General features: G+C 40.6%; 1 protein-coding gene and 3 non-coding genes across 4 annotated transcripts in view; all 4 read right to left on the minus strand.

Annotated features, from left to right (window-relative positions):
- c2cd3 (C2 domain containing 3 centriole elongation regulator) overlaps positions 1–14,628 on the minus strand; it is an 82,025-nt gene that overhangs the window by 36,340 nt on the left and 31,057 nt on the right.
- LOC130242553 (5S ribosomal RNA) lies at positions 13,743–13,861 on the minus strand. The gene has a single exon (XR_008839054.1). It is a non-coding gene; the product is annotated as a 5S ribosomal RNA (ribosomal RNA).
- LOC130242564 (5S ribosomal RNA) lies at positions 14,033–14,151 on the minus strand. Its single transcript, XR_008839066.1, has one exon. It is a non-coding gene; the product is annotated as a 5S ribosomal RNA (ribosomal RNA).
- Positions 14,329–14,447, minus strand: LOC130242576 (5S ribosomal RNA). The gene has a single exon (XR_008839077.1). It is a non-coding gene; the product is annotated as a 5S ribosomal RNA (ribosomal RNA).

The raw sequence follows: 14,628 nt of genomic DNA on the forward strand, positions 1-14,628 counted from the left end.
ATTCATTGCTGTCATTATCAGCTGAGCAGTTTTTCCTTACTGTATCTGTGTGCATGCTTCATGTCTTTATGCTTCAATAATTTATACTAATCATGCCTCATTTTACTCACTCCATTTCATATAATTCACATTCGCAGAGAATTGTGTTAATTCATATCCCTTTCATCAATAAAGTGCATACTAATTTCTTTGCTTCCTAACAGTACCATTCTCTTAACTTGTATTTCTAAGTATAGTCATATTAATAATAATACTTATCCAAAACTATTGCTTCACTGGCTGTTCATGGGCATAATTTGTGGCACCTTACTATCAAAAGCAACAGTCATCATAATATTGTTAACCATAAATTGTTTGTTACTATTCACTCAGAGGCCTGTGCCAATCCATCTCCATCAGCGGAAACAGCAAAAACACTAGATCTTCAACATCATCTGCCACCAGTTGAGCTTCCAGTTCACTGGAAAGATCAGCTTCCCCTTACCAGCATAAGTGGATCCGGAACACGGTATTTAAAACAAACTTAAAAACCGGCAAGCCAGAGCTAGTATCCCAGCTGAAGCTTTGGTGGTATCCTCCCCAGCCCCCTCTAATTAACACGCAGCCACCTGCCTCTCCTGACCTCTTCTTCTGCCGACCACTTTTTCTGTGGATGCCGCTGAAGATGTGGTTGTTTCCACTTGTCTGTGTTCGCCTAAGCTGTGGTAAGCACAGACTAACAGCTGCAGGAATTTACAGCACGGTGCGCAAGGTCCTCAACATCGACGGCTGGTACGACCTTGCCACTGGGTATCTGGAGTGCAAGCGGTGCAAAAAGACGTATCCTGCCTGGTCCGAGGACATCTTAGGACAGCTGGATATTGGCCACCGTAGTCAGTTTCCAGCTTTGCTGACACACAGGTAATTCATAATGCCAATATTTTATTTGTGTTAATTTTTAGCAAACAAAGCATTTCCCTGATTATAATGTTGTTTCCTTAGATACTCATGTGACAAGCGGGTAGTTAGGATGATGAGGGAGAGGACACTGGGCAACAGTGTGACTCAGCTTTTCAAAAAGCTGATGGAGCAACACAGCAAGGCATGGACACAGCGAGTCTTGCAGTACCTGACTGCCTGTGAACTATTCACAAGGTCCTCCCTTGTGCAACCTCCTGTGTTTGCTGAGCCTCCCCTCTTACCTGCCATACCCAAACCTAAGTGGCTGTTAGCCGTCTATGCCAGGGATGTTCTGGGGCGACTGCACGAGGTCAAGGCCAAAATCACCTCCGTCTTTGGCTGTGTTCTAAAGATGGACTCCACAAAGAAGGTATGTTTATATCCAGACATTTGCCAGATATGGATATGTGTGCGTACATATTTAACACAGTTTTATTTTTCCTAATAGATCACAAAGAAACTTGCAGGTGCTGCTGCGGGAACAGCTGCCTGGTGCACTAATGTGGGGAACGAACACAGCCAAGTCCTTGTCTCTGTGCTGTCAGCTGCCGAGGGTCATGGACTGGACCCAATGGCGGCCGGGCTGATGAAGCGTTACCGGGAGGCAGGAGAGGCAGCCCCGAAAGTAATGTATGTGGACAGAGATTGCTGCAGTCAGCACGGCCAGTCTCCGGTGAAGATCATGTTTCGGGAGTGGGATGAGCTTGAAGTGCGCCTTGACATCTGGCATTTTATGCGCCGGTTTGCTGCAGGTGTCACAACAGAAGCTCATCCGCTCTACGGGATTCATGGCACGTCTGTCCACGTGCATCTTTCAGTGGGATCCAGAAGATGTGGCCGCTCTTCGCCAGGCAAAGGAGGGTGAGCTGGCGGCAAAGAAGGCTGGCCACATTTCACAAACGTGCTCGCATAAACTGGAGGGAGCTAGCACTGCACTGCCGTAGGAGGACCAGAGGTGTGGAGGAGACCACCTGTCTGATTGGAAAGCTGTTAGACCATTTTGACAGCGAGCATGGGAAGGACACTCTGGGTGTTCCTCTGCTGGACCACGAACGGATCCAGCAGATATGGAAGGAACAGCAGAAGCATGTACAGTGCATTCAAGACCCAGAGAACTTTCCATTATACATGAAGACAGGGACACTGAAGAAAGGCGGTGTGGGGCTGTGTTGTTACAGGTGTGCCCGTGGCTCTACATCTTTGGAGTCCTTCCACCTCCACCTAAACCGTTTATTCCAGGTATTACATACATTTGGATTGTTTTATTTTGTAAAACATATAAGCACTGTGATTACTTCCATTGCTTTAATGTAACATATTAAACATTTAAATAACATTTGTGATGTTATCAGCATTGACAAAGCTGTCTTGCCTGACAAGAAACTCTGTTTATAATGACAATAATTTTAATGTTAGTACATAACCTAATAACATGTTACTTAATTCTTCATATATTTTTAACTATTTTAATTTCCAGGGACCAGTGCCAGTGATGCGCATTTTCAGGCCTATCTCCTTGAGGGCTTGATGCGCTGGAATGATGAGCGGATGGAAAGCACCATAAAAGGAGCATCCTCCATACGGTCATATGGCAGTGCCATGAGAGAGGCTGTGGACAGGCTTAGCCGAGCAGTCTTAGGGAAGCCCTGGGATAACCGTTATCACCCTCCTGGAGCATATACAGGCAAGAAATTCATTAACTAGTTGTTATAAGTTATTTATTAAGCTTAATGTACTACACAAAATGTTTATCTAAATATTTACTTTATTATTAGTTTTATTTCATATATGTTTTTTTTTTATTGTTTTATTCTTTAAGGTGAATTGCTGGGAATGGAGTACCTTTACAGCCAGACCGGCAAAACCCTGACTCCGGTGCTCCAGAACCCAGAGGAGGAAAACAGGCTGGTGGAGGAAGTAGATGACGAGGATCTGCAAGATGAGGGGTTTGAGGAGGAGATCATGGAGGACATCACAGTTCCAGTGCTGTATGAGGATGACCCCTGCCGTGATCTCAGAAACAGCCCCTCATCTTCGCCTCTGCCTCAGTCCCCAGCATCACTGGCTGAGCCGTCCACATCAGCTGGTGGAGAAGGACAGCTTCCTAGCCCAGCCCCCTCAGTGCCGTCACAGCCATCCGACTCTGGAGACAGTCTCTCTGTTGAGGCTCAGGTAAGATACATTAAGAACTTAATTTGATTTAGTCTTTTTATTCCACATATACTAAATTTATTCTGTATTTACCAGGGAGTAGTCATTGGACCTGATGGCATTGCTGGGTGGGACAAGGTCCAGGATCTGGCTGCTTATTTGGTAGGTCTTCGTGAGGCTCCTTACCTCACTGACCTGCAGGTGACAGAGGCCAGAGAGAGCTGACATATGGGCGCTTTAAGGCACCGAAGCGCTCCGGAGTCACTCCAGGTGTGGAGAGCGTCAAGCGCTGTCTGATTGGACATCCTGGGGGTCCAGCACAGTGGCCTAGCACCAGCCGCTTGGTTGAGGCCATTTGTACAAAGCTGTGTGCCGTACACAAGTCCACTTCCAAGAAGGCTGGTGTTCGCACCCCCAGGTGGTCTAAAATACTGACCGATTACCACCACATCCGGGATCTGGTGCTTGGCAGTCGCAGGCTGATGAATGAAACGGTGATCCAGCTTTTTGAGCTAAACCAGAAGACGCTCATTCAGTGGTAAGCAAAGCACATTATTTTCTTTAAAGTACCTGAATACTTCTAAATTAATATATATGTATAATAATATCATTATTATCAGGTTTCAACGGAGGCAAAAGGATTAGGAAATGAGTGTACTCACTCAGGGACTGACTCCACTTGATCCAATTGCTGTGGCAGATACGCAGCTTCCTTTGCCGAGGAAGAATTGGACGAGGCACCATCAACATCAGGCCCCAAACACCAGTTTGTCTTTCCTCCAAATAAAGAAGGACAGGCACCTCTTCTTCGACCTGGTCGAAAGTCTGCTTCTGCAACCACCACAGTTTGCTCCTTCCTGCCAGATGCCACCACGGTGTGCTCCTTCCCACCGGCCCCCACGACAGTATGCCCCATCGCGCCAACCCCCACCACAGTCTGCCACATTGCACCGGCCCTACCATGGTGTGCCCCATCACACCGACCTTCACCACAGTGCGCCCCATCTCGCCAACCTCCACCACAGTGTGCCCCATCATATCAGCCTCCACACAGTGCGCCCCATTGTGTCTGCCCCCCCCCGGTGTGCTCCTTTCCACCGGCCCCCAGCACGGTGTGCCCGATTGCACCACCCCCCACAGCACCAGGTGTTGTGCAGCCCATTTCAGGACCTGGATCATTGTTTGGCACACTTGTTTTTAACCCAGACATGAGTGTGTCAATGGTGATTCCATCATTTGCTGCACCAACATCCAGTGCAGTCCCAGCTTCACCTGCACCTGCTGTTCCTCCACCTGCACCTGCTCCACGCAGACAGGAACAGGAGAAGGAAAGTGGAGTCCACAAAAGGAAGTATGTGCGTGCGGTTACTTTTATTGTTTGCAGCAAATGTGGGCACCCCAAGACTAAGGGAGTTTGGCCATAGCCGATTTGGTAATGCCACATTTTGCCTGCAAACTTCAAATGGCAAATCCTTAGAGGACTGGTTGGCAGAACAGCGCCAGCAAAATAAAGGACAAACTCCAGCTCCAGAATAAAGTACAAATTGCTGTATATTTTTGTAAATGTTACATGGGTACTCTCTCTCATTTTATTTAATTTTTGTGTGTTAATATGTAGCATTTTAAAGTAGCACTTATATATTACATAGGCCCACTCTTATTTTGTCTTGTGTGTACTTATTTAATATTTGTGTGCATTTTATGTAAAAACATATTTATAATTCTTAAAAAAATAACATTTTATACATTGCTTAAATACTATATTTTATATATACGTGCCCCCACTCTTGCATTTTATTATTTATATTATTGTTTAATATATTGTGTGTATAAAAATAAATATAATAGAGTATTGTTTTTATATGTGTATAATAAATAATATATTTAATATAGTATTGTTTTAATAAATTATATGTGCAAAATAAGTAAATATATATTGTATTGTTTTATTTATTGTATATTATATAGTTTATATATTAAGATATGTTTTTATTTATTATTTTTTTTTTTACATTTTTACATTGTTTTGCGATTTTAATATTTGTATTCATTTTAATAAACCATTTTGCATATTACTTGTTTTTGTGTGCATTCATTTAAAGTTATTTAAATTTAAAAGTTATTCTTTATTACATAAAGAAATATAACATATATTAAAGAGCCCATATTATACATGAAATAGGGTCATATTTAGGTTGTAAGGGTCTCCAACAACAGTCTAATATGCATGCAAGGTCAAAAAACACTTTGATGGTCTTATAATCTGCATTTATTTTTACCTAATTATCCCAGCGACTCCCATATGAATCGTTCAGCGATTCATTTGTTCCCAAACCCCTCCTCAGCGCGAAGCTAATCTGCGCTGATTGGACCGATGGCAGCCTGCTGCTATTGGTCGACAACACTGACAGGCTTCAGCGCGAGACAGAGTGAAATGCCAGCTGCTAATCTACAATATAAAAGTAGTTACAGTGCATACACGCTTCATAGTGGATTTTGGCTGCCAGTGGGTGAATGTAAACACAGACGATGGACTAGAAAATACTGACGACTAACTATTTTATTGAGCAAAAAGTCCAAGAACTGGCGAGGAGGTCACAGTCTTCTTGCTCTTTTCACACACACACACACACGCACACACACACACACACACAGGGCCTGCGCGTCCATAGAAGACCGGCTGAATAGAGAGGGCGCGGCGCTCAGTTATATCCGCGAAAACCCGTGCGTTACACACACGAGGAGACACACACACACACACACAGAGGGCCGGCGCGTCCATAAAGAAGCGGCTGAATAGAGAGGGCGCGGCGCGGCGCTCAGTTATATCCGCGAAAACCCGTGCGTTACACACACGAGGAGACACACACACACACACAGAGGGCCGGCGCGTCCATAAAGGAGCGGCTGAATAGAGAGGGCGCGGCGCGGCGCTCAGTTATATCCGCGAAAACCCGTGCGTTACACACACGAGGAGACACAGACACACACACAGAGGGCCGGCGCGTCCATAAAGGAGCGGCTGAATAGAGAGGGCGCGGCGCGGCGCTCAGTTATATCCGCGAAAACCCGTGCGTTACACACACGAGGAGACACAGACACACACACACACACACAGGGCCGGCGCGTCCATAGAGGAGCGCGCTGTTATATCCGCGAATACCCGTGCGTTACACACACGAGGAGACAATAATATTGAGCTGAAATATTTTGAAACTTGTCCGTTGCATGTGTGTAAACAGCTGACGATCCGTAATCAAAGCGGCACGCGTCGCGTTTTCAACGTGGCTTTACACGCGATATGAGAATATAAAGAGTTAACCTGATACAGCACACGCAGTTACAAGTAACAAAACACAACTAAATACATCATGTGCAAGATAGAGTAAACGAGGCAACAGTTTTAATCGCACGTACTTACACTGGTGAAATGGGGGAAGAAACTGATCCATGATGCACTGATCCATGTTCTGACAGTCTATACTGATCCTTCCTTTAACAAACTGATGAAGTCTTCTTTGAAAGCATATAGTTTTCAGAAGCACTCAGAACTGCTCAAGGCTGGGCTATATTGCTGATGTTTCATCTTTGATTAGACTGTCCATAATATCCATCTGCACAGCGTGACTTCATTCGACCAGTGTCTGTGTGTGTCTCTGTGTGTGTGTGACTTTTTTTCTGTTAGTGGGCGGGGCCGCAGGTTTCAAATCTCCCGGGTTTGCGCGCCCAACTACTTGTGTTTCGTAGCTGCGTCATCGCGAAACACCTAATGACTCGTTATCAAGGCGACTCGTTTGAAGCTCTATGAGTCGACTCTTTTATAGATGAATCAATAGTTTTAAACACTGTACACTTACAGATTTAAGCCTTAGCTGGATATTTCACTTCACTTAGAGCGTGTGAACACTACATGGAAGGGCATTTTCAAAAACCCATAATATGGGCTCTTTAATATATATATAGTATATATTTAATATTAATACATAAATATATATAATATACTTATATATACATAAGCATGCATACATATGTTTAATTGAAACATTTTCATTAATTTTTAATTAACGTAATATGCTTTTTAAGAACAATATCCACATAATAATAGTAATATCAATATAATTGCCTGTGTTACGTCAGTAAAATTTCAATAATAGCGCAGCTGATTGGCTCCGCTGAAACTGACACTGATTGGATATTGTGTTACACAGATCGTGTGTTCGAATCCAGCACGCAAAAATGACATTTAGAATGACATGCAATATGCAACCAAAATACCACATTATGCACAGTCACAAAGCCACGAACACTACTGCAAGCGAAATTTGTCGCGTTTTTTGCGACTTGTTCGCTTGCGAGTGAGCGAGAAGGTTGGGCCCCTTCGTTTGCGCAGCGAGCGCTCTACCATTTGAGCTAATTCCCCTTTTCGCAAGCCAAATTGAACATTTTAGACGTGGTCAAAAAAGAAAAAATAAGATCACATCTGTTCTGTGGTGGCTTCTTTGCCCTGCCTGCCATTTGGTCGTCAAATTGCCTAGAATAGCGTGCTTTTCTTTTGAAGGCCCTACCTAGTCCTGCTCCAGTAAATGTGTGAGGAGCCCTGCATGCCGAATGACGAGTTACTCAGAAATCAATGCACATTGGCTCCGCCTTGGATGGACCTTCTGCTACTTTCCTGCAAGGCCAGTTTTTTAATTCATCATCTTCATCTCGGGCAGCAGCTCTACACCATCTTGAGGTTCCATAATGTAATGGATAGCACTCTGCATCCAGCGATCTAAATTCAAATCTAGATGGGACCTGTTTTTTTTTTGCCAGCACCGCACAAAAAAGCTAAAATAGCATTCTATTCCCTTGAAGGCCAGAGAATAACAGTTACTATGGGTTTTCTAGGACCCTCAAGTCCAGCTGCTTCACCCTCAAGTCCACCTGCTTCCATTTGACCAAAACGCTATCTTTCTCCCAGGTGGTCACATTTTTTTTTATCTTTTTTTTTTTTTATTAACTGTTCAAAATTCATACAATTCACTTATTTATACAGATTACACTTAAGACAAAACATTAAAAAGGTCATTTTACATCATAGCTTCACAACAATGTGTTTTTTTTCACATAAAATGTTGCAAGTAGTATTCCTTAAAAGGTAAAATCACATTTTAAAAAGACATTTTTATTCCTGTGTCATTTAAAATCTTTGTGACTTCTTGAGTAAAAACATCATAAAAAGCCTCCTGCATTTCCTCTAACTTAAAATAATAAAATAGACATTCAAAATATTTCTCCACCTTCCTCTTAAACACATTCCACACATTTAATAAAACTTTTCCTTTTTTGCTACAACTCTTCTCTCCCATATTGCACTTTTCATTAAAATCACAAGTAAATTTATGAGTTTTTATTATACACTCTTTGTTCAGCCCCAACAGTAACACCTTTTCCCACTCTAGATTGTCGTCTCTTCTCCTTTCAAAGTTAAAATCATGCTTTTGCATTTCTCATTAAAATCTTTTAACTCATTACAATATAAAAACAAGTGTAAAAATCCTTCATCTGCATCTTGACATACTTTACATGTGAGACTTTCCTCCATCCCTATTTTGTTTAAAATGACATCTGTAAACACTGCTTTACTCCTGATAAAATATTCTAAATTCTCCAGTTTTGACTGTACAAATTTGCCATTTATATTAGCCCATATTTGTCTTCATTTACATCTTTAAACGCCGTATCCAGTACTGATTTGCACCAGGTTTCTTAAAAACCCCATCTCTAAAAAACCCATAAATCATTTTCACTGTACAATCAAATCCCACCATTTCTCTCCAAATTACACTCACATCTTTACTTGGTTTATTTTCTTCCATGTTTTCTATTCTTGTTAACCATTCTGCAGGTATGGCATTTTTAATTATGTCGTATTCCTTTATTAAGTCTTGTCTGTTAAAATCCTCCTCGCTTCATCCATCACATCAATAACATACTGCACCGGTAAAAATCCTTCCTTAAATTCATATAAAATATCCCTTACTCTTGTTATTCCCACCTCCCACCATTTCCTAAAAAACACCACTTTCTCTTGATTAAGAATGTCACTGTTTAAAATAAAGGCTGATTTAAAATGTTCTCGCGTCCTTGTATATTAAAATGTACACAAGTTAAAAATTTCCCCCATGCTCCAATCAATTCTTTATAAAATCTGGTAGACCCTCTGTCATGAATGTTTTCATCCTCATCCATAAAATATTATCTCCCATATTAAAATTGCCACTTTTACTTAAAAAATATTCCATTGTTCTTTTCCATGCTGCCTTATTTCTTCATCCAAATATTTCTTTACCATTTTCACTCTTAAGCTGTTTTTTCTTTGCTCCACGTCTATTAAACCTAGTCCCCCTTTGCCACTTCTCCAATCAACGTTGCGTATGCTATCTTGGAGGCTTCCCTTCCCATAAAAAATCTAAAAAACATTTTTTCAGCCTTTTTTCCATCCACAGTGGCATTGATGACACATATAAAATATTCCATAATTTAGAAACCATTAAAACATTCAAAATTAAAACCCTCCCCTTCAAAGTTAAAGACATTAATTTCCAAAACCTCAGCCTTCTTTCAATCCCTCCTAACATTTCCTCCCACATAGTTACTTCTGCTTTCTTTTCATCCCTCCCAACTACAATGCCTAAAATTTTATTTCATCCATTTCCTTGAACGTAAAATGTCCAGATAAAGCCTCAGTTCCTCCAAATCTCAAATATACTGTTTTATCTTCGTTTATTTTAGCTCCTGAACCCTTACAAAAATGTTGCACGTTTCCATTGCTTGCTTTACACTTGCCAGATCTTGTAGTATTAATGTGGTATCATCAGCATATTGAAAATTTTTCACTCCCCCTCTACCTCTATTCCTTTTATTCGTTCCTCATGCTTCACAGCTAATCCCAGTGGTTCTGCAACTAAGGCATATAAAAGTGCAGATAACGGGCAACCCTGTCTGATTGATCTTGTTATTTTAAAACAGTCCGTTAAAAAACCATTGCATTTTATCCTGGTTATAGCTCCTCTATATAAAATCTGAACCCACTTATAAAATTTTCCCCAAAACCAAAACTCTTTAACACTCCAAATAAAAAGTCATGCTCACTCTATCAAAAGCTTTCTCGAAGTCCAGACTAATTAAAAAACCATCTTTCTTCTTATCATTTATATATCTTATTGTGTCTTTAATACTCATAGTTGTGTCAGCAATGTCTCGTCCTTTTATACTATATGCTTGGTTTGTTTTGATTATGCTTGGCATCACTTCCTTTAGTCTGTTAGCTAAAACTTTTGCTAAAATCTTAAAATCAGTTGAGCATTGTTATAGGTCTATAATTTTTTAAATCTACTTTATCCCCCTTTCCTTTGTATATCACCTTCATTAAGCCCATCCCCATTCTTTTATTTACCCCACCATTCTCAAAAATCTCATCATATACTTCCTTTAAAATACTAGATAAAATATCTTTAAAAACAATATAAAATTCACTTCCCAACCCATCAATTCCTGGACTTTTCTTTTGTTCAATTCACTAATTGCTCTTTTTATTTCTTCTTCTCTTACCTCCTTGTCACATTCTCTTTTTTCCTCTTTCTACTCTTGATTTGATTAGCTTTAGCAATTCCCTTTTTTTTTTCTTTTACTCCCTCTGTGCAAAACAATTTCTCATAATATGATCTTATTTCTTCCAAAATCTCCTCATTTTCTTCTACTATGTTCCCATTTTGCTCCTTATTTCTTTAATCATTTCTGCCTTCCCTCTTGTCTTCTCTAGATCAAAGAAAAATTTAGTGCACTTTTCCCCCTCCACTGTAAATTTGGCTTTGCTTCTTAATCTTGCACCTTCAAATTTCTCCTCCTCCATTTCTTTCAGTCTTCCTTCCAGTTCTTTTATCTTTTGTATCTTTTCCATTCTCATTTTTCAATTCGTTTTCTAGTTTTTCTTTCAGCTCTTTTCCTTATATTTTTTACAATTTTGTAATTGTCTACAGTATTTTATTGTAAACTTTTTAACTAAATGTTTCACATTCTCCCACCACATTCTTTTGTCCTCATTATAAATTTCATTCCCTTTTTCCTTTTGAATAATTTCCTTTATACTTAAAACATAGTCTTCATTCTTTAAAACCGCTGTGTTTAAAACCCATACCCCTGGCCCTCTTTTCACATTACTCCAGTCTAGATTCATAAAAATTGGCTTATGGTCACTCAGACTTGTTTCTTCATATTTGATCTTGCTTATAAACTCTTCAACATTCTTGTGCATAAAATAAAATCAATTCTTGTTTGACAAAAAAAATTCCCCACTAACTGTCTTCTTGAGTACTTTTTTCTGTTCATTCCTTTCTCTCCACACATCAATTAAATTCATTTCCTCCATCAATATTTTCAGTTCTTTTCTCCCCTTATCCGTTTTAAAAACCATTCCCTCAGCCATTTCTAATTTACTAAAAACAGTGTTAAAATCCCCCATGATAATAACTCTTTCATATTTCTTTAAATAATCTCTTAGTACATTAAAATACTCTTTCTTTCTGTTCTCCTCTGTTGGGGCATGAACGTTCACCATAATTACTTTTTTCTTCTCATACTCCATTTCACATATCATACACTTCCCCTCTTTGTCATTATAGATTGTTTTACATAAAACCCCACTGTTTTCTTTTTAAAATTGCAACTCCTCTCCCCAGCCTCCCATCCCCATTATTGTATAAAATCTCCCCACTCCACCTTTTTCTTATTTCCTTCATGTATTCTTCCTTCCAGTTTGTCTCTTGTAATAAAATCACATCTTCTCGTTTACACATTTCTTTCACTTTTTCAAATTTTCTGATGTCTAAAAGCCCTCTTGCATTAAAAGACACAATTCCTAAAACCATAAATAAGATAAAAACATTCATAAAAACCATCATCTCAGTCCATCTCTTCCAAGCCCTTTAGCAACTCATACTTATTTTCGCATTCAATTTCTCATCTTTTAGCAGTTTTTTCCTTGCAGTCTCTAAATTAGGTTTTATCTTTATCGATCTTCTTCTTTTGATGATTTCACCTGTGTCTCTTTGTTTCCCTCCTTTTGTAAATGTTCCTCTAACTCGTCTTGCTCCTCATTACTTTGGTCTTTTGTCTCCACTGTGTCCAATGCCTTTTGAAAACTGTCTGTCATGTCCATTTGTGTCCAAAATATGTCTTCCTGTTGTCCTTGTTGTAAGTCTTTATTATTCAAATTGCTCAATTCTGCTGCTTCCAAAACATTCCTTAAACTGTCAGTCATATCCATTTGTGTCCATGTTGTCTCTTCCTGTTCAGTGACTCTGTCCTTTCCATTAGCCTCATTCTCTTGTAGTTTTTCACTTTTAGATTCTGTTCTTCTGTCTTGTGTTGTTGTTTTGTCCTCTGACTGTATATTGTCTCCTTACATCTGTCTGTCTACCCGCTGCTCTACCTCCTCCTCCTCTTCCCCCATCCAACATTCACATTTATTTAAAACCTTATTACAATCCGGGCACTTCACCGCATCGCAATCCCTTGCGAAATGCCCCTTTCCTCGCACAAACACTTAAAATCTGGACAGTCTTTCACCACATGATCTGGGCTCATACACAGCCTGCAAGTTTTCACCTGATGGCTGTACATCACCCTAAAGTATTGTGGTCCTTCTGCTGTCTCTATTCTTGTGCTGTACGGGAGGGACGCCACTTCCTTGGGGAATCTGGTTTTAACAAACCTCGTCCCATCTTCAATATCTGTGCCCGGATAAAACCTTCTTTTAATTTTTGAAATGGGACAAACTCCCCAATGATCCAATTTGTCTAAAATATCTATGTCAGCAACATAGACAGGCAGATGCATGAAGGAGACAACATAATCTCGATTTTGTAGCCTCTTTACTGTACAGTTTATCCCTTTAATAGTCAATCCGTCTGTTAACACATCAGCATCTTCCTCTCTTTCAAGTGTTACTTCATATTCCTTGTTTTGTTTTGGTCTTACAGCCAAAATCTTTCCATCCCCAATCCTCTCCGTCACTGCTTTAATTAAATCCATTGCTCTCACCTCAGTTGTTTGTCCCATATCCACGTTACAGTTGCTTCTTTTAAATAAATCCTTTTCCTTGCTTCCTTCTCCGATCGGTTTGTTTCTCGTTGTCGTCTGTCCAGTCCATTGTCATTTGCCTTCTCAAATCCGTCCGCCATTGCCAGGTCTGTCACCGTAGATCCGTCCATTCCAAAAAAATAGGAATAAAAAACACTCCTCCCGAACAGCTCACGCTGCTGGGAGGATAAACTAAACAAACTCAAAAAAACTTTAACAAAAATGTATTTTAGTCAAAAATAAAACTAAACAGAAGAAAATGTGGTGAGCCTCTCTCACCAACTGCAGCCAAACACTTCCTGGAATGTACCACTCTCACACATGCACAGGGGGGTATGGCCGTAAGCGAGAGCAGTCGTCAAGAGTTGGCTATTTAAAAATAGGCGCAGTACCAGGAGCCGAGCGCAACCAGCTTGCCTTGACACAGCAGCGACAGAAACAATGCCCTTGTCACCTCAATTGTTTACCTGTATTTTTTTTTTTTTTAAAATTATTATAATTTTTTTGCCAAATGAAGGAATTCAAAAAGCTTACAGCACCTGGTATTCCCAGGCGGTCTCCCATCCAAGTACTAACCAGGCCCAACCCTGCTTAGCTTCCGAGTTCAGATGAGATCAGGCATTGCCAGGGTGGTATGGCCGTAAGCGAGAGCAGTCGTCAAGAGTTGGCTATTTAAAAATAGGCGCAGTACCAGGAGCCGAGCGCAACTCAGCTTGCCTTGACAGCAGCGACAGAAACAATGCCCTTGTCCCTCAATGTTAGTATTTTTTTTTTTTTTCAAAATAATTAATTTTTTGCCAAATGAAGGAATTCAAAAAGCTTACAGCACCTGGTATTCCCAGGCGGTCTCCCATCCAAGTACTAACCAGGCCCAACCCTGCTTAGCTTCCGAGTTCAGATGAGATCAGGCATTGCCAGGGTGGTATGGCCGTAAGCGAGAGCAGCGTCAAGAGTTGGCTATTTAAAAATAGGCGCAGTACCAGGAGCCGAGCGCAACTCAGCTTGCCTTGACACAGCAGCGACAACTGCCCTTGTCACCTCAATTGTTTACCTGTATTTTTTTTTTTCAATAATGTATTCATTTATTTTTTTGCCAAATGAAGGAATTCAAAAAGCTTACAGCACCTGGTATTCCCAGGCGGTCTCCCATCCAAGTACTAACCAGGCCCAACCCTGCTTAGCTTCCGAGTTCAGATGAGATCAGGCATTGCCAGGGTGGTATGGCCGTAAGCGAGAGCATTCGTCAAGAGTTGGCTATTTAAAAATAGGCGCAGTACCAGGTGCCGAGCGCAACTCGCTTGCCTTGACACAGCAGCGACAGAAACTACGCCCTTGTCACCTCAATTGTTTACCTGTATTTTTTTTTTTTTTTTCAAATAATTAATTATACATTTTTTTTGCCAAATGAAGGAA

This window comes from Danio aesculapii, chromosome 15, assembly GCF_903798145.1.
Source record: "Danio aesculapii chromosome 15, fDanAes4.1, whole genome shotgun sequence".
NCBI classification, from domain to species: Eukaryota; Metazoa; Chordata; class Actinopteri; order Cypriniformes; family Danionidae; genus Danio; species Danio aesculapii.